Genomic DNA, 27,748 nt, shown 5'->3' with positions numbered 1-27,748 from the left:
ACAAACCTGACTGTCGCTGTACGACCCAATAACTTGGACTGATGGTCTGGGGTGCCATTTCTTTTCATAGCAGTACCCCTTTGTTGTCGGCACGATACTGTCATGAGCATCTATGCATAATGGTCCTATACCTACATCTATACTTTGCAAGCCACGTAATGGTGTCTGGCAGAGGGTACTTTGTATACCACTGTTTCTTTCCCCCTTTCCTGTTCCAGTCACGGACAGTTTGTGGGAATAATGATTGCTGGTAAGCCTTCGTGTGGGCTCGAATGTATAATTTTATCTTCACAGTCTTTTGGAAGATTAACTAGGAGGAAGCAATATATTTGTTGACTCTTCTAGTAACGTATGTTCACAGAATGTTCTACAGTAATCCAAACTGCAATGCAGAATGCCTTTCCTCCAGCATCTGCCACTGGATCTGAGTGATCATCTCTGTGACACTTTCATACTTACTAAATGCACCTGTAACAAGGAACACTGCTCTTCTTGGGATATTCTCTATTTCCTCTATTATTCCTATCTGGTATGGATCCTGTACTGACAAATATGCAATTATTGTTCGAACAAGGGTTTTGGAAGCTACCTCCTTTGTTGATGGACATTTCCTCGGCATCTGCCTTTCCTGTGATTAATTTTATGTGGTCGTTCTACTTTAAATCACTCTGTACGCGTACTCCTAGGTATTTTATGGAAGTAAATCCTTCAAGTGATTGTTCTGAAATTTTGTAATCACACAATAATGGGTCTTTCTGTCTATGTACACAGAATATGTAACATTTGTTGAGAGTCACTCCCTTCTCCAGGTGTCAATCTTCTGCAGGTCTTCTTGCAAATAGCTACAATTATCTAGCAATGCAACTTTTCTGTATATAAGAGCATCATCCATGAAAAACCTCCTGGAGCTTCCTAAACTTTCTACTATGTAATTTGTGAAAAGTAATGGACGTGCAACACTCCCTTGGGGAACACTTTTATGTCTGAAGCCTTCCTTTCATTCAGAATGGCATACTGTCTCTCTCTTCAATCCAGTCACACAGCTGGCCTGATATTCCACAAATTTTGTCCATTATGCAGCAGCGAGGAATTGTATAAAATGTTTCCCGGAAGTCAAGCAACATGGCATCTACTTGGGCACCAGTATCTGCAGCTTTCTGGGTCTCATGGGTGAACAGAGTGAGGTTCTACATTATTTTTGGAGCCCATGTTGATTCCTACAAAGGAAACAAAACATGCTCAAAAATTCTACAACAGACTGATGTCAGAGATATAGGCCTATAGTTTTGTGCATCTGTTCGACAACCCTTCTCTAAAACAGAAATGACCTGTGCCTTTCTCCTACCATCAGGAACAGTTCGCTTCTCCAGGGACTACAGTACACTCCTATTAAAAGAGGACAAGTTCTTTTGCTTACTCTTTGCAGAATCATATTGGTATCCCCTCAGGTCCGGTGGCCTTGCACCTGTTGATCAATTTCAGTTGCTTTTATATCCCACAGTCATTTATTTCGGTGTCAGCCACTTTCTTGTTTGTGTGACAATTTGAATGAGGCACAATAGTGTGATCTTCTTCTGTGAAACAAGTTTTGGGAAAAGACATTTAGTATTTTGGCCTTTTCTACGTCATTCTCCATTATGGTCACAGAGTGTCTGGGCACATGGCTTTTGACCCATTTATTGGTTTAATGTAAAACCAAAAAAATTTTGGATTTTCTGTCAAGTTAATAGACAGAACTTTACTTTCAAATTCGGTGAACACTTCACGTGTGGTTCCCCTTAAGCTAACTGTGTATTTGTTTACTTTTTGTTTGCCTGTAATACTTTGATTACATTTAAATTTGCAGGTGAAGCTCTCTCTGATTTTGTAGCAGCTTTCTAACACAGGTGTCAAACCACAATGGGTCTTTTCTATCCCTTACAACTTTGCTCAGCAATGAAACAACAAGTAGGTGACAAGGGATTGGTCGTCCACACCTCATCGCAGAATGCTCTGTAAAGCATGATCTCTCTCTCTCTCTCTCTCTCTCTCTCTCTCTCTCTCTCTCTCTCTCTCTCTGTGTGTGTGTGTGTGTGTGTGTGTGTGTGTGTGTGTGTGTGTGTGTGTGTACGCACATACGTGCACACATGCGTGAGCGAGCACACGGGCATGTGTCATATAAATGAGACTCCACCTTGCTTGAAGAGTTTCAGACAAATGCTGACTCAAAATAAACTAACACACAAAGGTATGTGAGCCGTATTGGTGCTAAACTTTACAGCAGACTGCCAGTCTACAACAGAAATTTGCAACAAGAAAATAAATGAAGGGAAAATTTAAAAGAATTTCTACTCTAACAATGCTTTTACTTGTAAGTGACTATGTTGACCACTAACAATTTTTCTAATAATGTTTATATTAAGCCAAAACTGGGAAGACTGTTTTTTGGTCCTTAACGTCATCATTATGTTAAATATAAACAACAGACAGTTGTTGTCTAGTCTGCAGGTTGTGGTCTCGCAGTCGCGTTCTCCCTTCCCAAGCACGGGGTCCCGGGTTTGATTCCCGGTGGGGTCAGGGATTTTCACCTGCCTCAAGATGACTGGGTGTGTGTGTTGCTGTTCTCATCACTTCATCATCATTCATGAAAGTGGCGAGATTGGGCTGAGCAAAGGTTGGGAATTTGGATGGGCGTTGATAACTGCGCAGTTGAGCTCCCCACAAACCAATCGTCATCGTCATCATCGTCAGTTGTTGTCTAATGTAAAACCCTTGCTGAATCACTGTTGGGTATAAAAGGATTTGCTGGCTGGGTATGGTAAAAGTAAAGGCCTTTGAAGAACTAAGTATACGATTTTTAAAAAATATAAGTCAATATTACTATGTATTGTATTATTTTTTTGTAGTATTTTATGTCTATATTTGTAGGTTCCATTTCTCTGAAATGATTTCACAGAAAATTTACATGTACATTTGGACAACATCCATTCAACATTTCTGTATGTGGATGAATAAAGAAATAAACAAATAAGTATACTAAACCCCCCCTTCCCCCAGTAACTTATGAGAGTTTTTTGCTATAACATACATTTAAAAAACAACCACTACACTAGTCTGTCAGCTAAACCAGAGGACAAAAATTCTCTAGTAATATTTAGGAATGTGTGTGCAAATGATACATATTCTGTTAATATTTAGCATATCAGAATCACACGCCCAAAGTGTGTCAATGCAAATGTCACCTGCCGAACTCTAAAGCAAGTAATCCTTCGCAGTAATGTGACCTTGCAGAGTAACCATGGGGCCCAGGGAGTACTATAACATGGCTGCCCAAATCATCACTGAGCCACCACGTTTCACTCTTTGGATGTAAACCTGGCTAGAAGTTGGAAACTGTGAAACAATACCCATCCAACCAAATTTCTTTCTTTCATCGCTCCACAGTCCCCAGGCTTCAGAACCGTATTTTCCTGTTTTGGGCATTTGCAACACTGATGAGCTGTTTTCGAATTCCAGAACTGCCCTGCTTATGGAACCCCATGTTGTTTGATGCTGACAGCATGCGAAAGTGCGACATTCAGTTCTGGAGTGACTTTTGCAGCTATTCTTATTTTTCATCACAATCCTCTTCAATGACCAACTATGACAACCATTAAATAAACACTTTTGTCCACATTGTGACTTAATGGATGATATTTTTGCTTCCGTGTATACAGTATAAATCTTCGATAAGGTACCTCTTGAAATACCAAGCACTTTGGTTACCTTGGTTATGGATGAACGTACCATACGAGAACCAACAATGTGCCCACTTTTGAATTCACTTAACTCTGACATATTGAACTACACAGAATGCTGTTGTGATCATGACACAACCTATTGAGGATATTACACAGGTGCCATTTGTGGTCAAACACAATAGTGCAACCTTCAGACTTGGCTAGCATCTGCGTTTACGTTCCAGTACACATTTCTTGTGAGGTTCCATATTTTTGCCCCACCCCTGTATCTATCTGTCGTGAACTTATGCACGTAACAAGATATGTATCTGTATGCAGCAGGATTCAATAGTGTGACATGTGTCAATGATAGATACGTATGTTTCAATGTTTAAACGTAACATAAATACACAACATTATCCGTAGCACTTCATGAAGTAGTTGATCATACTAACAATAACATCAGTACTCACAAATAGTAGAATCAAGGGATTACGGTTTAAGGTTGTGTTATGAAGCAGTCTGACAATCTTTCCTTGCGCATCTTCAAATGCATATGTACAAGAGTAACTTATTTTTAGTCATAGTGAGGATGAATTTAAATTTCTGTCATATTCATCTAAGACTACTACTACAGATATTGTCAATCCTGCACTTTCAGTATCTCAGGGCTGAGAAAAAAGTTCATTTCCTGTGGGAGGGGTTCAAACAGGAGGGGGGAGAGCTGGAGGCGGAGGGGGAGGGCTGGAGGGGGAGAGGGGGCTGGAGGGGGAGGGCTGGAGGGGGAGAGCTGAAGGGGGAGGGCTGGAGGGGGAGGGCTGGAGGGGGAGGGGGAGAGCTGGAGGGGGAGGGGGAGAGCTGGAGGGGGAGGGCTGGAGGGGGAGGGCTGGAGGGGGAGAGGGGGAGGGCTGGAGGGGGAGAGCTGGAGGGGGAGAGGGGGAGGGCTGGAGGGGGAGAGCTGGAGGGGGAGGACTGGAGGGGGAGAGCTGGAGGGGGAGAGGGGGAGGACTGGAGGGGGAGAGCTGGAGGGGGAGAGCTGGAGGGGGTGGGGGAGAGCTGGAGGGGGTGGGGGAGAGCTGGAGGGGGTGGGGGAGAGCTGGAGGGGGTGGGGGAGAGCTGGAGGGGGAGAGCAGGAGGGGGAGGGGGAGAGCAGGAGGGGGAGGGGAAGAGGGGGAGGGGGAGAGCTGGAGGGGGAGGGGGAGAGCTGGAGGGGGAGGGGGAGAGCTGGAGGGGGAGGGGGAGAGCTGGAGGGGGAGGGGGAGAGCTGGAGGGGGAGGGGGAGAGCTGGAGGGGGAGGGGGAGAGCTGGAGGGGGAGGGGGAGAGCTGGAGGGGGAGGGGGAGAGCTGGAGGGGGAGGGGGAGAGCTGGAGGGGGAGGGGGAGAGCTGGAGGGGGAGGGGGAGAGCTGCAGGGGGAGAGCTGGAGGGGGAGAGCTGGAGGGGGAGGGGGAGAGCTGGAGGGGGAGGGGGAGAGCTGGAGGGGGAGGGGGAGAGCTGGAGGGGGAGGGGGAGAGCTGGAGGGGGAGGGGGAGAGCTGGAGGGGGAGGGGGAGAGCTGCAGGGGGAGAGCTGGAGGGGGAGAGCTGGAGGGGGAGGGGGAGAGCTGGAGGGGGAGGGGGAGAGCTGGAGGGGGAGGGGGAGAGCTGGAGGGGGAGAGCTGGAGGGGGAGGGGGAGAGCTGGAGGGGGAGGGCTGGAGGGGGAGGGCTGGAGGGGGAGAGCTGGAGGGGGAGGGCTGGAGGGGGAGGGCTGGAGGGGGAGAGCTGGAGGGGGAGAGCTGGAGGGGGAGAGGGGGAGGGCTGGAGGGGAGGGGGAGAGCTGGAGGGGGAGGGTTGGAGGGGGAGAGCTGGAGGGGGAGGGCTGGAGGGGGAGAGCTGGAGGGGGAGAGGGGGAGGGCTGGAGGGGGAGCGAGAGCTGGAGGGGCAGAGCTGGAGGGGGAGAGGGGGAGGGGGAGAGGGGGAGGGGCAGAGCTGGAGGGGGAGAGGGGGAGAGGGGGAGGGGCAGAGCTGGAGGGGCAGAGCTGGAGGGGGAGGGGGAGGGCTGGAGGGGGAGAGGGGGCTGGAGGGGGAGAGCTGGAGGGGGAGGGCTGGAGGGGGAGAGCTGAAGGGGGAGGGCTGGAGGGGGAGGGCTGGAGGGGGAGGGGGAGAGCTGGAGGGGGAGGGGGAGAGCTGGAGGGGGAGGGCTGGAGGGGGAGGGCTGGAGGGGGAGAGCTGGAGGGGGAGAGCTGGAGGGGGAGAGCTGGAGGGGGAGAGCTGAAGGGAGAGAGGGGGAGAGCTGGAGGGAGAGAGGGGGAGAGCTGGAGGGAGAGAGCTGGAGGGAGAGAGGGGGAGAGCTGGAGGGAGAGAGCTGGAGGGAGAGAGGGGAGAGCTGGAGAGGGAGAGCTGGAGGGAGAGAGCTGGAGGGAGAGAGCTGGAGGGGGCGAGGGGGAGGGGGCGAGCTGGGGGGGCGAGGGGGAGGGGGCGAGGGGGAGGGGGCGAGGGGGAGGGGGCGAGCTGGAGGGGAGAGGGGGAGAGCTGGAGGGGGCGAGCTGGAGGGGAGAGGGGGAGAGCTGGAGGGGGAGATCTGGAGGGGGAGAGCTGGAGGGGGAGAGCTGGAGGGGGAGAGCTGGAGGGGGAGAGCTGGAGGGGGAGATCTGGAGGGGGAGAGCTGGAGGGGGAGAGCTGGAGGGAGAGAGCTGGAGAGCTGGAGGGAGAGAGGGAGAGCTGGAGGGAGAGAGGGGGAGAGCTGGAGGGAGAGAGGGGGAGAGCTGGAGGGAGAGAGGGGGAGAGCTGGAGGGAGAGAGGGGGAGAGCTGGAGGGGGCGAGGGGGAGGGGGCGAGCTGGAGGGGGCGAGCCGGAGGGGGAGAGCTGGAGGGGGCGAGCTGGAGGGGGAGAGCTGGAGGGGGAGAGCTGGAGGGGGCGAGCTGGAGGGGGAGGGCGAGGGGGAGGGGGCGAGGGGGAGGGCGAGGGGGAGGGGGCGAGCTGGAGGGGGCGAGCTGGAGGGGGAGAGCTGGAGGGGGAGAGCTGGAGGGGGAGGGGGAGAGCTGGAGGGGGAGGGGGGAGAGCTGGAGGTGGGAGGGGGAGAGCTGGAGGGGGGAAGGGGAGAGCTGGAGGGGGAAGGGGAGAGCTGGAGGGGGAGGGGGAGAGCTGGAGGGGGAGGGGGTGAGCTGGAGGGGGAGGGGGAGAGCTGGAGGGGGAGGGGGTGAGCTGGAGGGGGAGAGCTGGAGGGGGAGGGGGAGAGCTGGAGGGGGAGAGCTGGAGGGGGGAGGGGGAGAGCTGGAGGGGGAGGGGGAGAACTGGACGGGGAAGGGGGGAGGTGGGAGGGGACAGCGGGAGGGGGAGAGTGGGAATGCGGGAGGGGGAGAGCGTGAGTGCGGGAGGGGGAAGGCGGGAGGGGGAGTGCGGGAGGGGGAGAGCGGGAGTGCGGGAGGGGGAGGGCGGGAGGGGGAGAGCGGGAGTGCGGGAGGGGGAGAGCGGGAGTGCGACAGCGGGAGTGCGGGAGGGGGAGCGCGGGAGGGGGAGCGCGGGAGTGCGGGAGGGGGAGTGCGGGAGGGGGAGCGCGGGAGTGCGGGAGGGGGAGAGCGGGAGTGCGGGAGGGGGAGGGCGGGAGGGGGAGGGCGGGAGTGCGGGAGGGGGAGAGCGGGAGGGGGAGAGCGGGAGGGGGAGAGGGGGAGAGGGGGAGGGGGAGAGGGAGAGCGGGAGGGGGAGAGCGGGAGGGGGAGAGGGGGAGAGCGGGAGGGGGAGAGCGGGAGTGCGGGAGGGGGAGAGCGGGAGTGCGGGAGGGGGAGAGCGGGAGTGCGGGAGGGGGAGAGCGGGAGTGCGGGAGGGGGAGAGCGGGAGTGCGGGAGGGGGAGAGCGGGAGTGCGGGAGGGGGAGAGCGGGAGGGGGAGAGCGGGAGTGCGGGAGGGGGAGAGCGGGAGTGCGACAGCGGGAGTGCGGGAGGGGGAGCGCGGGAGGGGGAGCGCGGGAGTGCGGGAGGGGGAGCGCGGGAGTGCGGGAGGGGGAGCGCGGGAGGGGGAGTGTGGGAGGGGCAGCGGGGGAGTGCGGGAGGGGGAGCGCGGGAGGGGCAGCGGGGGAGTGTGGGAGGGGCAGCGGGGGAGTGCGGGAGGGGGAGCGCGGGAGAGCGGGAGGGGGAGAGCGGGAGGGGGGGAGGGGCAGAGCGGGAGGGGGAGAGCGGGAGGGGGAGAGCGGGAGGGGGAGAGCGGGAGGGGGGAGGGGGAGAGCGGGAGTGCGGGAGGGGGAGAGCGGGAGTGCGGGAGGGGGAGGCGAAGGAGATGGGGCAATGGGGCATGGGAGCGGGAGTGCAGGAGGGGGAAGTGAGAGGCGAAGGAGATGGGGCAATGGGGCATGGGAGCTGGAGTGAGGGAGAGGGAGCTGGAGTGAGGGAGAGGGAGCTGGAGTGAGGGAGAGGGAGCTGGAGTGAGGGAGAGGGAGCTGGAGTGAGGGAGAGGGAGCTGGAGTGAGGGAGAGGGAGCTGGAGTGAGGGAGAGGGAGCTGGAGTGAGGGAGAGGGAGCTGGAGTGAGGGAGAGGGAGCTGGAGTGAGGGAGAGCATAGGGGTAATCGGTGGCGGAAGGGGAGATGGGGGCTGGGAGGAGGGGACGGGCGAGAGGGAGTGTGTGCTAGGTGGGGACGGGGGAGAGGGAGTGTGCTAGGTGGGGACGGGGGAGAGGGCATGTGTGCTAGGAGGCAAAGGTGGTAGAAGGAAGTGGGTGGGTGGTAGAAGGAAGTGGGTGGGTGGTAGAAAGAGATGGGTGGGTGCCTTAAAGAGGTAGGTGGGTGGGTGCCTTAAAGAGGTGGGTGGGTGCTACAAAGAGGTGGGTGGGTGCCTTAAAGAAGTGGGTGGGTGGGTGCCTTAAAGAGGTGGGTGGGTGGGTGCCTTAAAGAGGTGGGTGGGTGGTACAAAGAGGTGGGTGGGTGGTACAAAGAGGTGGGTGGGTGGTACAAAGAGGTGGGTGGGTGGTACAAAGAGGTGGGTGGGTGGTACAAAGAGGTGGGTGGGTGGTACAAAGAGGTGGGTGGGTGGTACAAAGAGGTGGGTGGGTGGTACAAAGAGGTGGGTGGGTGGTACAAAGAGGTGGGTGGGTGGTACAAAGAGGTGGGTGGGTGGTACAAAGAGGTGGGTGGGTGGTACAAAGAGGTGGGTGGGTGGTACAAAGAGGTGGGTGGGTGGTACAAAGAGGTGGGTGGGTGGTACAAAGAGGTGGGTGGGTGGTACAAAGAGGTGGGTGGGTGGTACAAAGAGGTGGGTGGGTGGTACAAAGAGGTGGGTGGGTGGTACAAAGAGGTGGGTGGGTGGTACAAAGAGGTGGGTGGGTGGTACAAAGAGGTGGGTGGGTGGTACAAAGAGGTGGGTGGGTGGTACAAAGAGGTGGGTGGGTGGTACAAAGAGGTGGGTGGGTGGTACAAAGTAGTGGATGGGAGATAGAGGAGGTGTGCAGGTGGGAGGATGGGGAGGGTTGGAGTAGGGGTGGAGGTGGGGTAGGGGTGGAGGTGGGAGAAGGTTGAGGTAAAGAGAGGATTGGTGGGGTAGCGGACAGAGGAGTGGTGAGGGAGGGGAGAGAGGATTGGTGGGGTAGCGGACAGAGGAGTGGTGAGGGACGGGAGAGAGGATTGGTGGGGTAGCGGACAGAGGAGTGGTGAGGGACGGGAGAGAGGAGTGGTGAGGGACGGGAGAGAGGAGTGGTGAGGGACGGGAGAGAGGAGTGGTGAGGGACGGGAGAGAGGAGTGGTGAGGGGCGGGAGAGAGGAGTGGTGAGGGGCGGGAGAGAGGAGTGGTGAGGGGCGGGAGAGAGGAGTGGTGAGGGGCGGGAGAGAGGAGTGGTGAGGGGCGGGAGAGAGGAGTGGTGAGGGGCGGGAGAGAGGAGTGGTGAGGGACGGGAGAGAGGAGTGGTGAGGGACGGGAGAGAGGAGTGGTGAGGGACGGGAGAGAGGAGTGGTGAGGGACGGGAGAGAGGAGTGGTGAGGGACGAGACAGACGAGTGGTGAGGGACGGGAGAGAGGAGTGGTGAGGGACGGGAGAGAGGAGTGGTAGGGAGGGGAGAGAGGAGTGGTAGGGAGGGGAGAGAGGAGTGGTAGGGAGGGGAGAGAGGAGTGGTAGGGAGGGGAGAGAGGAGTGGTAGGGAGGGGAGAGAGGAGTGGTAGGGAGGGGAGAGAGGAGTTGTAGGGAGGGGAGAGAGGAGTGGTAGGGAGGGGAGACAGGAGTGGTGAGGGAGGGGGGAGAGGAGTGGTGAGGGAGGGGTGGGGGAGATGGGCAGAGGGAGGGGTGGGGGGAGATGGGCAGAGGGAGGGGTGGGGGGAGATGGGCAGAGGGAGGGGTGGGGGGAGATGGGCAGAGGGAGGGGTGGAGGGGAGATGGGTGGGGGGAGATGGGCAGAGGGAGGGGTGGGGTGCAGATGGGGGATGGGCAGAGAGAGGGGTGGGGTGCAGATCGGGGATGGGCAGAGAGAGGGGTGGGGTGCAGATGGGGGATGGGCAGAGAGAGGGGTGGGGTGCAGATGGGGGATGGGCAGAGAGAGGGGTGGGGTGCAGATGGGGGCTGGGCAGAGAGAGGGGTGGGGTGCAGATGGGGGCTGGGCAGAGAGAGGGGTGGGGTGCAGATGGGGGCTGGGCAGAGAGAGGGGTGGGGTGCAGATGGGGGATGGGCAGAGAGAGGGGTGGGGTGCAGATGGGGGCTGGGCAGAGAGAGAGGTGGGGTGCAGATGGGGAATGGGCAGAGAGAGAGGTGGGGTGCAGATGGGGCATGGGCAGAGAGAGAGGTGGGGTGCAGATGGGGCATGGGCAGAGAAGGGTGGGGTGCAGATGGGGGATGGGCAGAGAAGGGTGGGGGTGGGGGATGGGCGGAGGTGGGGGATGGGCGGAGGTGGGGTATGGGCGGAGGTGGGGTATGGGTGGAGGTGGGGTATGGGTGGAGGTGGGGTATGGGTGGAGGTGGGGTATGGGTGGAGGTGGGGGATGGGTGGAGGTGGGGGATGGGTGGGGGTGGAGCCAGAAGAGTGTGAGGGATGGGGGGAGCCAGCAGAGTGTGAGGGATGGGGGGGAGCCAGCAGAGTGTGAGGGATGGGGGGGAGCCAGCAGAGTGTGAGGGATGGGGGGGAGCCAGCAGAGTGTGAGGGATGGGGGGGAGCCAGCAGAGTGTGAGGGATGGGGGGGAGCCAGCAGAGTGTGAGGGATGGGGGGGAGCCAGCAGAGTGAGAGGGATGGGGGGGAGCCAGCAGAGTGTGAGGGATGGGGGGGAGCCAGCAGAGTGTCAGGGATGGGGGGGAGCCAGCAGAGTGTCAGGGATGGGGGGGAGCCAGCAGAGTGTGAGGGATGGGGGGGAGCCAGCAGAGTGTGAGGGATGGTGGGGAGCCAGCAGAGTGTGAGGGATGGGGGGGGAGTCAGCAGAGTGTGAGGGATGGGGGGGGGAGCCAGCAGAGTGTGAGGGATGGGGGGGGGAGCCAGCAGAGTGTGAGGGATGGGGGGGAGCCAGCAGAGTGTGAGGGATGGGGGGGGGAGCCAGCAGAGTGAGAGGGATCGGGGGGGAGCCAGCAGAGTGAGAGGGATCGGGGGGGAGGCAGCAGAGTGAGAGGGATCGGGGGGGAGCCAGCAGAGGGAGAGGGATGGGGGGGGAACCGGGAGAGGGATGGGCTAGGAACCGCGATAGGGAGGGGGGGAACCGGGAGAGGGATGGGCGGGGAACCGCGATAGGGAGGGGGGGAACCGGCAGAGGGAGAGGGATGGGGGGGAACCGGCAGAGGGAGAGGGATGGGGGGGAACCGGCAGAGGGAGAGGGATGGGGGGGAACCGGCAGAGGGAGAGGGATGGGGGGGAACCGGGAGAGGGATGGGGGGGAACCGGCAGAGGGAGAGGGATGGGGGGGGAACCGGCAGAGGGAGAGGGTTGGGGGGGGAACCGGCAGAGGGAGAGGGTTGGGGGGGGAACCGGCAGAGGGAGAGGGTTGGGGGGGGGAACCGGCAGAGGGAGAGGGTTGGGGGGGAACCGGCAGAGGGAGAGGGTTGGGGGGCGAACCGGCAGAGGGAGAGGGTTGGGGGGCGAACCGGCAGAGGGAGAGGGTTGGGGGGGGGAACCGGCAGAGGGAGAGGGTTGGGGGGGGAACCGGCAGAGGGAGAGGGTTGGGGGGGGGAACCGGCAGAGGGAGAGGGTTGGGGGGGAACCGGCAGAGGGAGAGGGTTGGGGGGAACCGGCAGAGGGAGAGGGATGGGGGGGAACCGGCAGAGGGAGAGGGATGGGGGGGAACCGGCAGAGGGAGAGGGATGGGGGGGGACCGGCAGAGGGAGAGGGATGGGGGGGGACCGCCAGAGGGAGAGGGAAGAGGGGGGGAACCGCCAGAGGGAGAGGGATGAGGGGGGGAACCGCCAGAGGGAGAGGGATGATGGGGGGGCGGCAGAGGGAGAGGGAAGAGGGGGAGGCGGCAGAGGGAGAGGGAAGAGGGGGGAGGCGGCAGAGGGAGAGGGAAGAGTGGGGAGGCGGCAGAGGGAGAGGTAAGAGTGGGGAGGCGGCAGAGGGAGAGGTAAGAGGGGGAGGTGGCAGAGGGAGAGGTAAGAGGGAGGATGCGGCAGAGGGAGAGGGATGAGGGGGGAGGCGGCAGAGGGAGAGGGATGAGGGGGGAGGCGGCAGAGGGAGAGGGATGAGGGGGGGAGGCGGCAGAGGGAGAGGGATGAGGGTGGAGGCGGCAGAGGGAGAAAGGATGAGGGGGGGAGGCGGCAGAGGGAGACGGATAAGGGGGGGAGGCAGCAGAGGGAGACGGATAAGGGGGGGAGGCAGCAGAGGGAGACGGATAAGGGGGGGAGGCAGCAGAGGGAGAGGGATAAGGGGGGAGGTAGCAGAGGGAGAGGGATAAGGGGGGAGGTAGCAGAGGGAGAGGGATAAGGGGGAGGTAGCAGAGGGAGAGGGATAAGGGGGGAGGTAGCAGAGGGAGAGAGATGGGGGTGTGGAGGCAGCAGAGGGAGAGAGATGGGGGTGTGGAGGCAGCAGAGGGAGAGAGATGGGGGTGTGGAGGCAGCAGAGGGAGAGGAATGAGGGGGGAGGCAGCAGAGGGAGAGGAATGAGGGGAGGAGGCAGCAGAGGGAGAGGAATGAGGGGGGGAGGCAGCAGAGGGAGAGGAATGAGGGGGGGAGGCAGCAGAGGGAGAGGAATGAGGGGGGGAGGCAGCAGAGGGAGAGGGATGAGGGGGGAGGCGGCAGAGGGAGAGGGATGAGGGGGGAGGCGGCAGAGGGAGAGGGATGAGGGGGGAGGCGGCAGAGGGAGAGGGATGAGGGGGGAGGCGGCAGAGGGAGAGAGATGGGGGGGGGGCAGCAGAGGGATATTTCATTCTGGATATATGCTCTGTATGAGCCCTGATTTCTCACATCTTATCTTCATGCTGCTTACACGAAACGAATGTTGGTGGCAGCAGAATCTTTCTGCAGTCAGCCACAAATACCAGTTCTCCTCAAAAAGAATTTTGCCTCCCCTCCAGTGTTTCCCATTTGGGTTCGCAAAGATCCCCATAATATTTGCGCGTTTTTTGAAACCACTGGTAACAAATCTAGCAGCCCATCTCCGAATTGCTTTGATGTCTTCCCTTAATCTGACCTAGTGCAGATTCCAGTCAAATAGAACACAACAATGGGTCACACTAGTATTCTACATGCAGTCTCCTTTACAGAAGAACCACATTTTCCCCGAAATTCTCTCAACAAACCACAGTCTACCATTCGCCTTCCGTACCTCAATCCTTACATGCTCATTCCATTTCATATTGCTTTGCAACATTATGCCTGGATATTTAATCGGTGTGACTGTGTTGAGCAGCACACTACTAATGCTGCACTCTAACATCATTGGTTTTGTTTTTCCTGTTCAACTGCATTAACTTACATTTTTCTACATTTATAGCAAGCTGTCATTCATCACTCCAACTAGAGATAGTGTCTAAGTCGTTTTTCGTCGTCCTACAGTCACTCAATAATGATATCTTCCCATACACCACAGCATATCAGAAAACAGCCCCAGACTGCTGCTTACCTTTTCCGCCAGACCATGTATGTATATAGAAAATAACCGTAGTCCTATCACACTTTCCTGTGGCACTCCTGATAATACCCTCATCTCTGATGAACACTCACCATCGAAGGCAATGTACTGGGTTATTTAAGAAGTCTCTGAGCCACTTGCATATCCGGGAACGTATTCCATACCTTCGTTAGGAGTTTGCAGTGGGGCACCGTGTCAAATGCTTTCCGGAAATCTATAAAAATCAAATCTGCCTGATGCCGTCCATCTCTGGTTTGTAGGATATCACGTGAGAAAACAGTAAGCTGAATTTGACACGAGTCATACTTTCGAAATCTGTGCCAAAGTGTGGACAAAAGCTTTTCTGTATCAAGGAAATTTATCATACTTTAACTTGGAATGTATTCGTAAATTCTACAATAACTGATGGTATGTAATTATGCGGGTCCATTCTTTTACCTTTTTTAAATACAGGAGCAAACTGCACCTTTTTCCAGTCGCATTGGACTTTGCACTGGCGGAGAAAATCGAATTGAGATTCCATCCGGACCTGGCAACTTATTCGTTTTCAACCCTTTCAAATGCTCCTCTACACCATGGATGCCTATACCATGTCATCCTTTTCGAAATCTGTATGACAGTATGTTTGTACAATCCTCCTGCATGAATTATTTCTTAAACGTGAAATTAAAGCTCTGCCTTCCTTGTGCTGTCTTCTACTGCCACCCGACTGGTCGATGAGTGACTGGACAGAAGCCTTTGACCTGCTTAGTGACTTAACCTATGACCAGAATTACCTCGGGTTCTTTGCAAGCTCTTTCACTAAAGTATGATGGGGGAAGTAATTGTATACTTCATGCATTGACATTCGTACAGACTCATAAATTTCTACTCACTTTCGCTTGTTGATATTTGCATGTTCTTTTTTTGAACCACATGAGCAACAATCTCTGATTCCTCAGCATTTTACAAATTTGATTATTAAACCATGGAGGGTCTTTTGCACCCTTAATTGACTTACTTGGCACAGACATCTGCAGATCGCGATTTACACTAAGTTTATAAGCTTGGCCCATAATTCCTCTATGTCCATCATATTAGAACTAAAAATGTTGGTCACTGTGAAATATTATCTTTTATAGTTTTAAAGACATTGAAAATATTGTTGTGTCATTGGTTGCACCTCTCATATTTCTGAGATCGCAATGTATTCAGATTTGCATTAACAGTTGGCTGCGAGTTATTGTCACCTCGAAGAGCTGTACCTTTGCCATCTTGAATATTCTCTGACACTCTGCCATTTTTGGTGCACAAACGCCATGCGAGCATCAGACGTCCAAATTTCCAGCTTTGGGATTTACCCATTTCTGGCGATGCTGCTTGTATTTGGACCTGGACTCGCCCGCTTGCCTGTACGAGTCACCTACCCAGACCTGTGACGTGCCCTGAGCCCTTGGCCCGCTAGCGTTCAGCTGTACAATTTCACCTCCCCTCATACTACTACCCAGGCAGCCAAACCACTTGCCTACATACACTTATGTTACACACCTCCACTTAGCTCGCTCACTTGGCACATTAGCACAAGTCACACCAAATTTAACATACTTACATAAAATAATAAATACATACTTAAGATAATAAACAGAATACACTACTTGCATACCAGAACAACAGTGTGATTCTCTATGAAACAACATGTTCCTCCTAGGATACGTCTTAACACAATATTGGCATAAATTAACAAAATCGAATACAAATCATAAAACTTATGGTCTTTAATTAAATGCCAAAATAAACATAAATCAGACAAATTTATGTAAAACTTTGAGACAACTCAACTTCTGCTCATTTGAAATTACATTTTGCGTGGAGCACTTCTTTGTAGCACTTCACTAACGCAAATACAGCACATGATGGGTTTTCTGGCATCGAAATTAAGACCATTCACAGTCCAGCAACCTCTGCAGAACTTCAAGACCTCCTCGGCCACACACGGCATCGAACACAATGGCCACATACTGCATCAAACGTGTCAATCTACAGTTACAGTCAGTGCTGAAGGAAGATAGCTGTCAAAATATGACGGTGATAACCAGTAATCATATGACTTCACGAATCCCCATATATCAAGCACTGAACACCCTCCCCACTACAACTGATAAATTCACAAACAGGATAGCAAGCAAAAATTGGTTTATAGGGCAAGCAAAATCCATTTTTAGCTTGATATTTCAAACAGTCTGTCCATGTTCCCACTAGGAAACATGTCTTTAATGCTATGACATTTTGGCTGACACGATAAATCAACCAATATTTTATCAATTTTCTTATTTTGCCGCACGTAACTGGAAACTAAAACTATTACTACCTTGTGCAGAAATTGCCCACTTAACTTTCAACTCGGCAGATAATTACACTCTAAATTCATCAATATCCTATTTGCATTAAATTACATAAATACTTATTCCATAGGTCATGAATATGACATGTTGTAATGATGTGGAATGTGACAGTTTAACGTAAGTTTTCTTTAGACAATATTTTTTTCTATTTTTACAATTACTACTTCATACCTAAAAATTCACCTATCGAAGAGGAGTTATCATTCACAAATTCTTTTAATTTGACTTTAAATTACGGTTGGCTATCTGTCAGACTTTTAATGGTATTTCGTAAATGACCAAAGATTTTTGTCGCAGCGTAATTCACCCATTTCTGTGCAAAGGTCAGATTTAACACAGAATAGTGAAGATCAGCCTTTCTTCTGGTGTTGTAGCCATGTACTTTGCTATTATTTTTGAATTGGGATCGGTTATTAACGACAAATTTCATAAGTGAATATATGTATTCTGAAGGTACTGTGAATATCCCTAGTTTATTAAATAAATGTCTGGAAAGTGATCTTGGGTGGGCTCCAGCTATTGTTCTGATTACATGATTTTGTGCAATGAACGCTTTTTCTCTTAACGACAAAATCACCCCAAAATATGACGCCATATGAAAGCAGTGAATGAAAATAGGCATTGTAGGCTAATTTACTTATATGTTTATCACCAAAGTGTGCAATAACCCTAATAGCAGAAGTAGCTGAACTTAAAAACATTTCAGTATTTCATCTATGTGTTCCTTACAATTCAATTTCTCATCAATGCACTCACACAGAAATTATGAATATTCTCCCTTAGCAACAGACTTATGTTTAAAGTCTATATTTATCAATGCTGTTATGTCATTTACTGTACAGAACTGCATATAACTACTACCTTTTCTCAAAATTTAGTGAGTGTCCATTTGCAGAGAACCAATTAATGTTTTTCTGAAGGACATTATATACAATTTCCTCAATTAATTTTTATTTGTTGGGTGTGACTACTATACTTGTAATCAGCAGCGAAAATGAATAGTTTTGCATCTTCATGAATACAGAGTGGCAAGACATTAATATTTATTAAGAACAAAAAGGGAGCCAAGACTGAACCCTGTGCGACACCATTCTTGATATCTTCCCAGTTTGAGGCCTCTTCTTATTTTTGCAGACTATCTGTATTGTTAATTTCAATCTTCTGCATTCTTCCAATTAAATATGAATTAAACTTCCTGGGAGATTAAAACTGGGTGCCAGAACGAGACTCCAACTCGGGATCTTTGTCTTCCGCAGGCAAGTGCACTACAGACTGAGGTACCCAAGCATGATTAACAGCCCGTCCTTGTACCTTCAATTCTGCCAGTACCTAGTTTCATATCAGTGCTCATTCCGCTGTAGAGTGAAAATCTCATTCTGGAAACATCCCTCAGGCTGTGGCTAAGCCATGTTTCTGCAATATCCTTTCCAGCAGGAGTGCTATTTCTGCAAGGTTCGCAGAAGAGTTTCTGTGAAGTTTGGAAGGTAGGAGACAAGGTATTGGCAGAATTGAAGCTGTGAGGACAGGTCGTTAGTCGTGCTTGGGTACCTCAGTCTTGGTCTGGCAGACAGTTTGTATTTGGCAGGAAGTTTCATATCGGCGCACACTCCACGGTAAAATGAAAATCTCATTCTACGAATTACAAGATTTGTGCACTGTCCCTCTCATACCACAATACTTAAGCTTATCTAGAAGAATTTCATGATTCACACAGTCAAAAGCCTTTAAGAGACCACAAAAAAATCCCAGTGGGTGATAGTCGGTTATTCAGAGGATTTGATATTTGATCAGTGAAAGCGCAGATAGCATTTTCTGTTGAAAATGCCTTTCTGAAAACCAAACTGACATTTTGTCACTACTTCATTTTTACAAATACAGCTACTCTTAATTACGTAATTTTTTCAAGAATTTTGTATTAAGCGATCAGAAGTGAGACTGAGTGGTAGTTGTTTGCATCAGACCCATTTCTTTTTTTATGTAATAGTTAAACAATTGCATATTTCAGTCTTTCTGGAAAAATGCCGTTTCAGTGAGCTACTACATTTGGGGCTGAGAATCCTACTGATCTGTTGGAAATGTCATAAATTCCACGTGAGCTCTTACTTTAAAGTGAATTTATTGTTTTCCAAATTTCAGTATTCAGAATTTCAATTTAATCAAACTGCATGCGTATTGCCTCTTCCCGATACAGCCTTGTATTTTCTAATGAACAGCTGGCTCTTCTTTTCTCTACAACACTTAATAATAAAAATGATTATTAAAAAAATTTTAAAATTTTTCTACTTCTGGCTTTTTTATTGTATTGTGTTGTATTGTATGTTAACCGGGGGCCTAGAAACGACAGAAAGGCTCCGTCCCCGCCATAGCCACAGTGGTCCCCAACCCCATGATGACTACCGCAGCCCACTTCACCCCTCCGCCGCCCCACACCGAACCACTCTTTCAGGGTTATCATGCGGTTTGGACCCAGTGGACGCCCCCCCCCCCCCCCCCCCCAAGGGAACGTCTTACACCAGACAAGTGTAACGCCTATGTTTGCGTGGTAGAGTAATGGTGGTGTACACATACGTGGAGAACTTGTTTGCGCAGCAATTGCTGAGATAGTGTGGCTGAGGCGGAATAAGGGGAACCAGAGCGCATTCGCCGAGGCAGATGGAAAACCGCCTAAAAACAATCCACAGACTGGCTGGCTCACCGGACCTCGACACCAGTCCGCTGGGTGGATTTGTGCTGGGGACCAGGCACTCCTTCCCAATCCGGAAAGTAGTGTTAGACCGCACAGCTAACCACTTCCGATTTTTTCTTAAAAAAAACTCTTCATTGTGTTTGATATAAATATAGTTTTCCTGTGGTCTCACTTATCCTGTTTCCCTTTTAACAATATTCCAAATTATTGTAATTTTGTTATCAGAGGTGTTAACCTCAAACATAACGCACATACTTGTGGACTTTTTAAAAATGTTCCTTAATACAGTGCAGCAGTTTTTATAATGTTTAAAAAAATACCATTACTCCTTATAGCTATAAGATAAATTTTCCTTTTCTGTTTACAATATTTTTTATCCCTTTAGTAAGCCATGGCTTTTTTAATAGTTTCTTACAATTACGTTTCAGTGTTTTCTTAGGAAAATTGTTTTCAAATATACTCACAAAGGTATCATGACATAGGTTACATTTTAAATTAGCATCAGGTTCCCAGTACACCTCATCCCAGGCTAACTGTTGCAAGCTTTCTCTAAAATTTGCAATTGTTAAATTTTTACTTGAATGCACGTTTTTGGAGGACTGTTTTGCACTACTGTATGGGACTATGTCATAGCTGTACATCAAGATCAAAAAGACCGTTCTTAACAAGAAAAGTTTTTATTTGATTTAATTTATCTTCGTCTATAAAAACATTATCTACCAGTGTGCTGCTTTCCTGTACTGTCGAAGTTGGAAAATCAATAACTGTTGTCAAATTGAAAGAACTAAGTAATACTTCAACGTCATGCTTTCTATCAGACTCTTTCGGACGATCTACATTGAAATCCCCACTAACAATAATTTATTTCCCCCTGTCTGACAGTTAGCACAACAAACAATCCAGGTTTTTCAGAAATGGCTGAAAATTTCCAAATGGGACCTATACACAGCTACAATTATAAAAGTACCATTATTTAATTTAAGCTCACAGGCACATGGTCATCTATGTTTCTCTACACAAATTTTTTTAGTTTCTAAATTTTTCACACTATGATAAATTTTAACACATGTGGCAACTCCTCCTCTCTCCATAGTCTCTTTACTTACATGTGCTGAAAGCTTGTATCCAAATTACATGTACCTTTTCCGTATCTGTGGCTATATGATGCTCAGACAGACATAGTACATCTTTTCCTCATAATAAAACACTTACACCTAGAATTATTATCTTAAACATATTACGAAGTTAACCCCAAAATTTTACACACAAATCTATTGAGGACTCTTCCAAGATAGCATCTCTTTTAGAATACTGCTGAGCGTTGTGGGATCCTTACCAGATAGGATTGACAGGGTACATCGAAAGAGTTCAAAGAAGGGCAGAACGTTTTGTATTATCACGAAATAGGAGAGAGAGCGTCACTGAAATGATACAGGATATGGCATGCACGTCATTCAAACAAAGGTTTTTTCACTGTGGCGGAATCTTCTCATGAAATTCCAATCACCAACTTTCTCCTCCAAATGTGAAAATATTTTGTTAACACCGATCTACTAGGGAGAAATGATCACCATGATAAAATAAGGGGAATCAGAGCTCACACAGAAAGGTATAGATGTTCGTTCTTTCCACGCGATATACAAGATTGGAATAACAGAGAATTGTGACAGTGGTTCGAACCCTCTGCCACGCACGTAAATGTGATTTGCAGAGTATCCATGTAGATGCAGAACATACATAATAGAAATTAAGCTACATAATATACCACCAAACACATAGTTTATACTCTGCACATAAACACATGTGTGAGCAATATAAAATTTTACTGAGTTCTGATGGGCGGCCTGAGAGAGGCATGTCATCAACAGTTCCTGTCTCTTCGTATCTCTTTCATGTCTAAACAACATTGCTTTGGTTCACTCCGAGATGACTTGACACTTCCCTTGTTGAGAGGCCTTCCTAGCACAAAGTAACAAAGTGGACACGATTGAACTGCGGTATTGACCGTCTAGGCGTTGTTGAACTACAGACAATGTGAGCCGTGTACCTCCTTCCTGGTGGAATGACTGGAATTGATTGGCTGTTGGACCCCCCCCACCCCCCTCCGCCTTATAGGTGCTGGTCATGTATGGTTTAGTGACATTTCTGAACAGTCAGAGGGACTGTATCTGTGATACAATGTCCACAGTCAACGCCTATCTTCAGGAGTTCTGGGAACTGGGGTTATGCAAAACTTTTTTTTTATGTGTGTACTTCATACCACCATGACTAGTTGGAAGTGGCCTGAAATTCTCTACAGCCAACAGCTCACCAACTTTGCAAGGGATGATCCTTTGAATTCCCCCCCCCCCCCCCCCTCTACCCCTGGTGTGAGGTAGTGCAACGTTTCACCCACCGGCATTTGTCACAAGCGGCCAACTGAGTGCGCACCCATATGGCTAGATTGGTTACCTGCACATACTCAACGATTTCTACATACTTTTGTGCCCATTAATACCCGTAACTTAAGTAGAGAGTCTATCAGCTGCTCAACATACTTTTTCAGAGAGCACAGTCTCTACTACTCCGTTTTTCACCTTTCCTATGAACACTCTTATGAGTTTTATATATCAGGGCATCTTTTTGTAACTCTTGCTGCCAAAATTTGCATTTATATTTTTCAATTCGGGGTCATCATTTTGTGCTCATTGCATGTCTTTGCAGACAGCATGAATCTCTCTTTCCCCTTGTACTCTTTTCAAGCATAAGAGCCGGAACTCTAAACTTACTTTATCCTCATGACTGCCCTCTTTTCCGACAGGTAGCCGTAACAAGGGCGTCAGTTATTCTGTGTTCAGTTTCTTATAGATGTCTTATTCTATAGATGAACTGCTGCAAGAACACTGCCTACTGCATAAAATGATTGTTTAGGAACCTACTATGCTGTAGAAAACTAAGAGCTTTATGATCGGATAGCACAGTCACATCATGACCCTCGAGATACAGCCAAAACTTTTTAAGCCGTACACAACCATAACAGTTTCTCCAAAATGCTACAGCTGCGCTCTTGTTTGTTTTAACACATGGCTGGCAAAAGTTACACTCCTGTGTTCTACCTCTCCTCCTACCAAATTTTCCTGGAACAACTTACATCCCATGCCATAATCTGAACTGTCCGTAGGTAGTCAGAATGGCAGTGACATGTCAGGCTAATATATCATTTTACTACTGCAGAATTTGCTCTCACACTCATCACACAATACCCATGTCGAGTTGCTCTTTAGTAGGTTGCATAGGTTTGGAATATTCATCCCCCCATTACCCAAAACTTTTTGATAAAAACCATGTAACTGTAGGTACAATTTTAGTTATTTTCTGGTAGTTGGCCTCTTGCACTCTGAAACTGCCTCAACTTTGTTAGTGTTTGAAAAAACACCTTCGCATGAGAATTTATGACCTAAACACTGAATCACTGATCCAACACATTCACACATAGAGAGTCTGAAGGTCATTTCTCCCTTTCTTATAGCCAAGACTACTTTCTCCAACAACTCGCAGTGTTCAAGTCAATATTCCATGGCAATCAAAATATTACTGACATAAACAAAAAGTTTGCTCATTAATTAATCTCTCAGTATGTGACTTAGTGCTCTCATGAGAACTGCAACAGATATCGATCTCCATCTACACACACATATATACTCTGCAATCCACTGTATGGTGTGTGGTGAAGGGTACCCTGTATCACTACTAGTCATTTCCTTTCCTGTTCCATGCCCAATATTTAAATGACATGACTGCACCAAGCAGGAAACTACTAATGCTGTATCCAAACACTATGGGTTTGTTTTTCCTACTCATCTGCATTAACTTACATTTTTCTACATTTAGAGCAAGCTGCCATTTATCGTGTAACATCCCCCCCCCTCCCCTCCCCAGCATTACTATAATATTCAATAGCCAGAATTTGAAGCCGAGTACTTTCTGTTACACAAAGAATAAAAATCATGCCACTATGGCACCTTTTCCTGTTATGTAATTGTACTATTTAATACTATGAATGATATTTAAACAAAATTTACGAATAATTAAATAATATGTAAATATGTAACACAATAATCACTATGAACCATCAACATTTACTCAGAAGTATAATAATCAGTATGTAATTCATTTGATTAGAAGTAGTTATAAATGTTAGCATCGTTATTACTTTCGTTAATTAACTGCAATTAGATCTCGAAAGTTCAGTTTGGAAAACGTTATTTAAATCGATCAAAATGCAAGAACCAAATTTAAACTCACGTAATTTCAAGTGATATGTAATTTCAAACCCAAATTTGTTCAAATGGCTCTGAGCACAATGGGACTTAACATTTGTGGTCATCAGTCCCCTAGAACTTATAACTACTTAAACCTAACTAACCTAAGGACATCACACACATCCATGCCCGAGGCAGGATTCGAACCTGCGACCGTAGCAGTCGCGCGGTTCCTGACTGAGCGCCTAGAACCGCTAGACCACCGCGGCCGGCCCCAAATTTGTAAACCAGAATTAATACCATTACTAAAATAATTAGTTGATCACTGTTAGCACATGTAATTAACTCCATTACTTACGTTTGGATGCATATATCAAAGTTATGAGCCATTAAAGAGGTTAAACAACTTGTGTATATATTACGTAAATGTTAGCAATATTTTCCGATTGATAATTGATTTGTATTTATTAAATTAATGAAACCTATCACTGTAAAAAAGTCATATTCAATTTTCAATCTTAAATTGTACAATTTCTAACCTACAGTTCACCTGTAATGAACTAATATTTTTTTGCTGTAAGTAATCTGATTGTCAACCTTTTGTATATTTGTAACTTTTAATTGTAACTATTAATTTCATGATGGTGTAATAACTGAAGTAATGAACACATATATAGTCAAAGCAACTATATGTGAAGTTTGATGTATTCTGCAATCACTTTGGAAAAATGTTATCATCAACAAATAAACCTCTGCAAATTGTATGACCTGGAGTTTTAATTAGAAGGAATCACTGGCTACCCGACTCAGGCAAATTACAAGATAAGTACAACAAAAATACTTTGTTATGCATCGCCCTTACTTACGTCCACTCCAGGTGCAAATATATAAGTAATTATATTAACGCACCAGTAAATAAATCATATGCATTCATAAAGTAAGGGAGATGTCATAATCACACCTACTAGAAATTTTGTCCAAGTCATCTTGTATCCTCCTACTGTTACTCAATGATCACACTTTACCATCCACCACATAATCATTAGCAAACAACTGCAGATTGCTGACAAAGAGAATAATAGCAGTCCTATCACACTTCCCCGGGGCACACCTGATGAAAACTCAGTGTCAAGGACATCATATTGGGCCCTATTACTTAAGAAGTCTTCAAGCCACTCACATAGCTGTGAACCTATTCCACATGCTTGCACCTTCTTTTAACAGCCTGCAAATGGGGCATCGTGTTCAATGTTTTCTGGAAATCTTGAAGTATGGAATCTGTCTGCTGCCCTTCATCCATACTTCACAGTATATCAAGTGAGAAAAGTGCAAGCTGAGTTTCGCACAAGTGATGCTTTCCAAAAACCATGCTGATCCATGGACATAAGATTCTCAGTCTCAAGAAATTTTTTTTTTTTTTTAATATTCAAACTGAGAATGTGTTCAATGATTCTGCAGTAAATTGATGTTACGGATATTTGTCTGTAATTTTGTGGGTCTGTTCTTTTGTCCTTCTTATATACAGTAGTCAACTGCGCTTATTTCCAGATGCTTTGGACTTTGCACTGGGTGAGAGATTCATGAGAAATGCAAGCTAAGAAAGGGATCAATGCCATAAAGTACTGTTTAAGAAACCAAATTAGAATTCCATCCTGACCTGGTGACTTACATGTTTTCAACTTCAGTTGTTTCTCTATGCCAGGGATGGTTATTACTATGCTGTCCATACGGGACTGTGTGCAAAGGTCAAACAATGGTACATTATAACGATTCTCCTGCATGAACCGTTTCTTGAATGCACAATTTAAAAATTTGGCTTTTGTTTTGCTACCTTCAACTGCCACACCAGACTGGTCAACAAGTGACTGAGTGAAAGTCTTATAACCACTCAATGATTTTACTTAGAACCAGAATTTTCTTGGTATCTCTACCATATCTTTTGCTAAGGTTAAATCCGGACTATAGGGAGGGTGAGGGATGTCTTCACATTGATATTTGCAAGATATTCTGCAACAACATTGGCAATATGTGGCCCCGCATTACTGTGGTGCAGCATTCAGCCTGCTTCATGGAAATGTGGTCTTTCGTGCCTGATATGTTTTCAGGACATTCCTGTAGTATAGTCCAGTTACTGATGTGTGTGAGAGTGCAACATGCTGGTAAACCATTCCATGAATATCAAAGAATGGTATGACCATACCTTTCCCAGCAGAAGCAACCACTTTTGCTTTTTGGGGGTTAGTGGTGAAGGAGATTTCCACACTGAGCTTTGCTGTTTGCTCTCAGGATCAAAATGGTGTAGCCAAGTTCCATCAGCAGTGAATACATCTGAAAGAAACTCGGGATCTTCCTCTAACAACAACTTTAACTGCATGCAGACCTGCACACGAATGTCCTTTTGTTCAGGAATCAACAGTCTTGGAACCAATTGCGCACTTACACATATCGTGTAATTTTTCTGTCACCAATGTGTGGGTGGCACCCAATGAAATGTTCAGTATTTCAGAAAGTGATCATAAGGTAATTCGTTGATCCTCTCTCACAATGACAGCAGCATTGTTGATGTTTTCTTCCATAAGAGCAGCAACTGGAGCACTGGGTCCACCTTCCTTTGAAATTGATTGACTCCCCTCTTTAAACATTTTAAACCAACTTCGAGCTGTGCTGTAGGTGACTCTCCATAGGCCTCCTGTAACATTGTATAGGCCTCAGCTGAAGATTTGTTGAGATGAAAGCAGAATTTCAAAGCCACATATTGTTCCTCACGTGTTACCTCCATTGCAGCGGTACACGATACTGAAAATGTCTGACCTTGCCTGCCTCTCAAAGGTGGGAATCAGGAGTCCCAACAATGAAACCACTATGGTGTGTTTGTTGCACCTTAAACTAACAGAATACCACAAGATTAAATTTTAGCACGAGAAATTACGACCATAAAAAAATTATGATCATTCTTTATTGAACAGCCCTCGTATTTCCATTGTGTGGGGGCTGCCAAACTAGCTGCTCAAGACAGTTTTCAGAAAATGTGTTCAAAAGTACTTCTCATGAATGTCTGTCTGTGCCCCCTGCAATCAATCCATAGGCATCCCAGTCTATACTCATTAGGTTAAAGTCAACCTCCAACTAGCAAAAGCATGATCTGGGTATTTACGCGATACTGATTGTAGACTTTCTTTGAATGACTCTAGAACTGTCACAGCAGAATCAAGTGGCCAGTAAGAACATAAAACAATTAATTAACTTGGTTTCCCATACACAGACCTGTTTCACGTCACCAGGTAACTTCACTGTCAAATTCAGCTTTGACCTCAATACAGACAGTTTTTTTTTTTGTCAACTGCAATGAACACTCGCCCACCTATGGCCTCTAATCTGTCTTTCTGGTATACTTTCCACGACTCGCTAAATATCTCAGAGCTGTCCTCTCTGGGTTTCTGCCAGCTCTCGGTCCTGAGAATAATTTGAGCACATGGGCAGGAAATCCATAAACTTTGTTACAAATATAACTCTTCAGGCTTTCCCGGCAAGATCTTGACATGTGGAATAATCGGGTCTACTGCCGGATGTTTGTGTCGCTCTGGCACAATATTTCGGCCACGTAACTCGTTGCCTTCTTCAGGTGCTACCAGTCTCAGATAGCGCCTGAAGAAGGCAACGAGTTACGTGGCCGAAATATTGTGCCAGAGCGACACAAACATCCGGCAGTAGACCCGATTATTCCACATGTTTGTTACAAATACTTCGACAATTTAATGATAAAATTTTGACTGTCAAAGTGTCTTCACTCTGAATGCGGTCTAACTTCCCTTATTTCATATAGACTGATAAGTGTTTGTCAGAATACCTCAAACCACCCCCAAGACTCACGTGCACTCCACGAGTACTTTGCTACTTCAGTAGGTGCTCCCTTTGAGTAGTGCACCCCTGACCAATCAAGGGGATCCATACAAATACCCAACCAATAATGCAAGTCTAGAAACCTGCAGCCAAGACAATCACAGAGTCGACAAATCCTTTGGCTGAGCCCCTCCACTTGGCTCCAAACCAAAGGACCCCAATCAACTCTGGGAACAATGCTGCAAATTGCAAGCTCTGTTTGAACCTCATGCGTGAGGCTAGTGGCCTGTATGAACCAAAGGTGGCCTCAGAACCCATCCGACAGGTGGTGTTGGTGCTGACGTGAGCCACAACTTGCAGACAACCGCACCCTGCATGCTCAATAGCCACCTCCACACCTCGGCCTCCACACCTCGGCCTCCACACCTCGGATGAGGCCCCCTGGCAGATATATCAAGTACACTTTGAGTTTCTTTCCAGCCCTGAATGCTATCTGCCTATGGGGCTCCATAACATGTCTAATGTTGGGGCTCCTAATAACTAGCAAATCACTCTCCCACCCCTGTGTGCCTGCTTGGACCTGACTGAAGGAGCGGCCACCTGTCCACTCACATGGTGAATGAGCAAAGCCAGGCAGTCAATCTCCACATTGGCCCACCGCCTCGAGTGAAACAAATGCATTACCACCTGCCACTCACTCTGCTGCGAAGGTGGACCTACTACATCGGGTACAATAGGAGGTGCCTCAGCAGTGGCCTGAAAGTGACTGACCTTCACATTCAGCTGTTCGCTAACTGCAGCCAGTTCATCCTGCGTCCGTAGACAGCATGCTCTCATCCTACCAAGACTAACTGAAGAATTCTACTACAAAAGCACCACTCTGAAGCAATAACTTCACCCTTAGGATAGGAAAG

At 49.0% G+C, this 27,748-nt stretch overlaps 1 protein-coding gene across 1 annotated transcript in view; it reads right to left on the bottom strand.

Moving 5' to 3' along the window:
• LOC126249431 (mucin-5AC-like) overlaps positions 1 to 27,748 on the bottom strand; it is a 307,175-nt gene that overhangs the window by 209,850 nt on the left and 69,577 nt on the right. The window lies entirely within an intron of this gene.

This window comes from Schistocerca nitens, chromosome 3 (assembly GCF_023898315.1).
Source record: "Schistocerca nitens isolate TAMUIC-IGC-003100 chromosome 3, iqSchNite1.1, whole genome shotgun sequence".
NCBI lineage: Eukaryota > Metazoa > Arthropoda > Insecta > Orthoptera > Acrididae > Schistocerca > Schistocerca nitens.
This window is presented reverse-complemented; position numbering and strand designations above follow the sequence as displayed.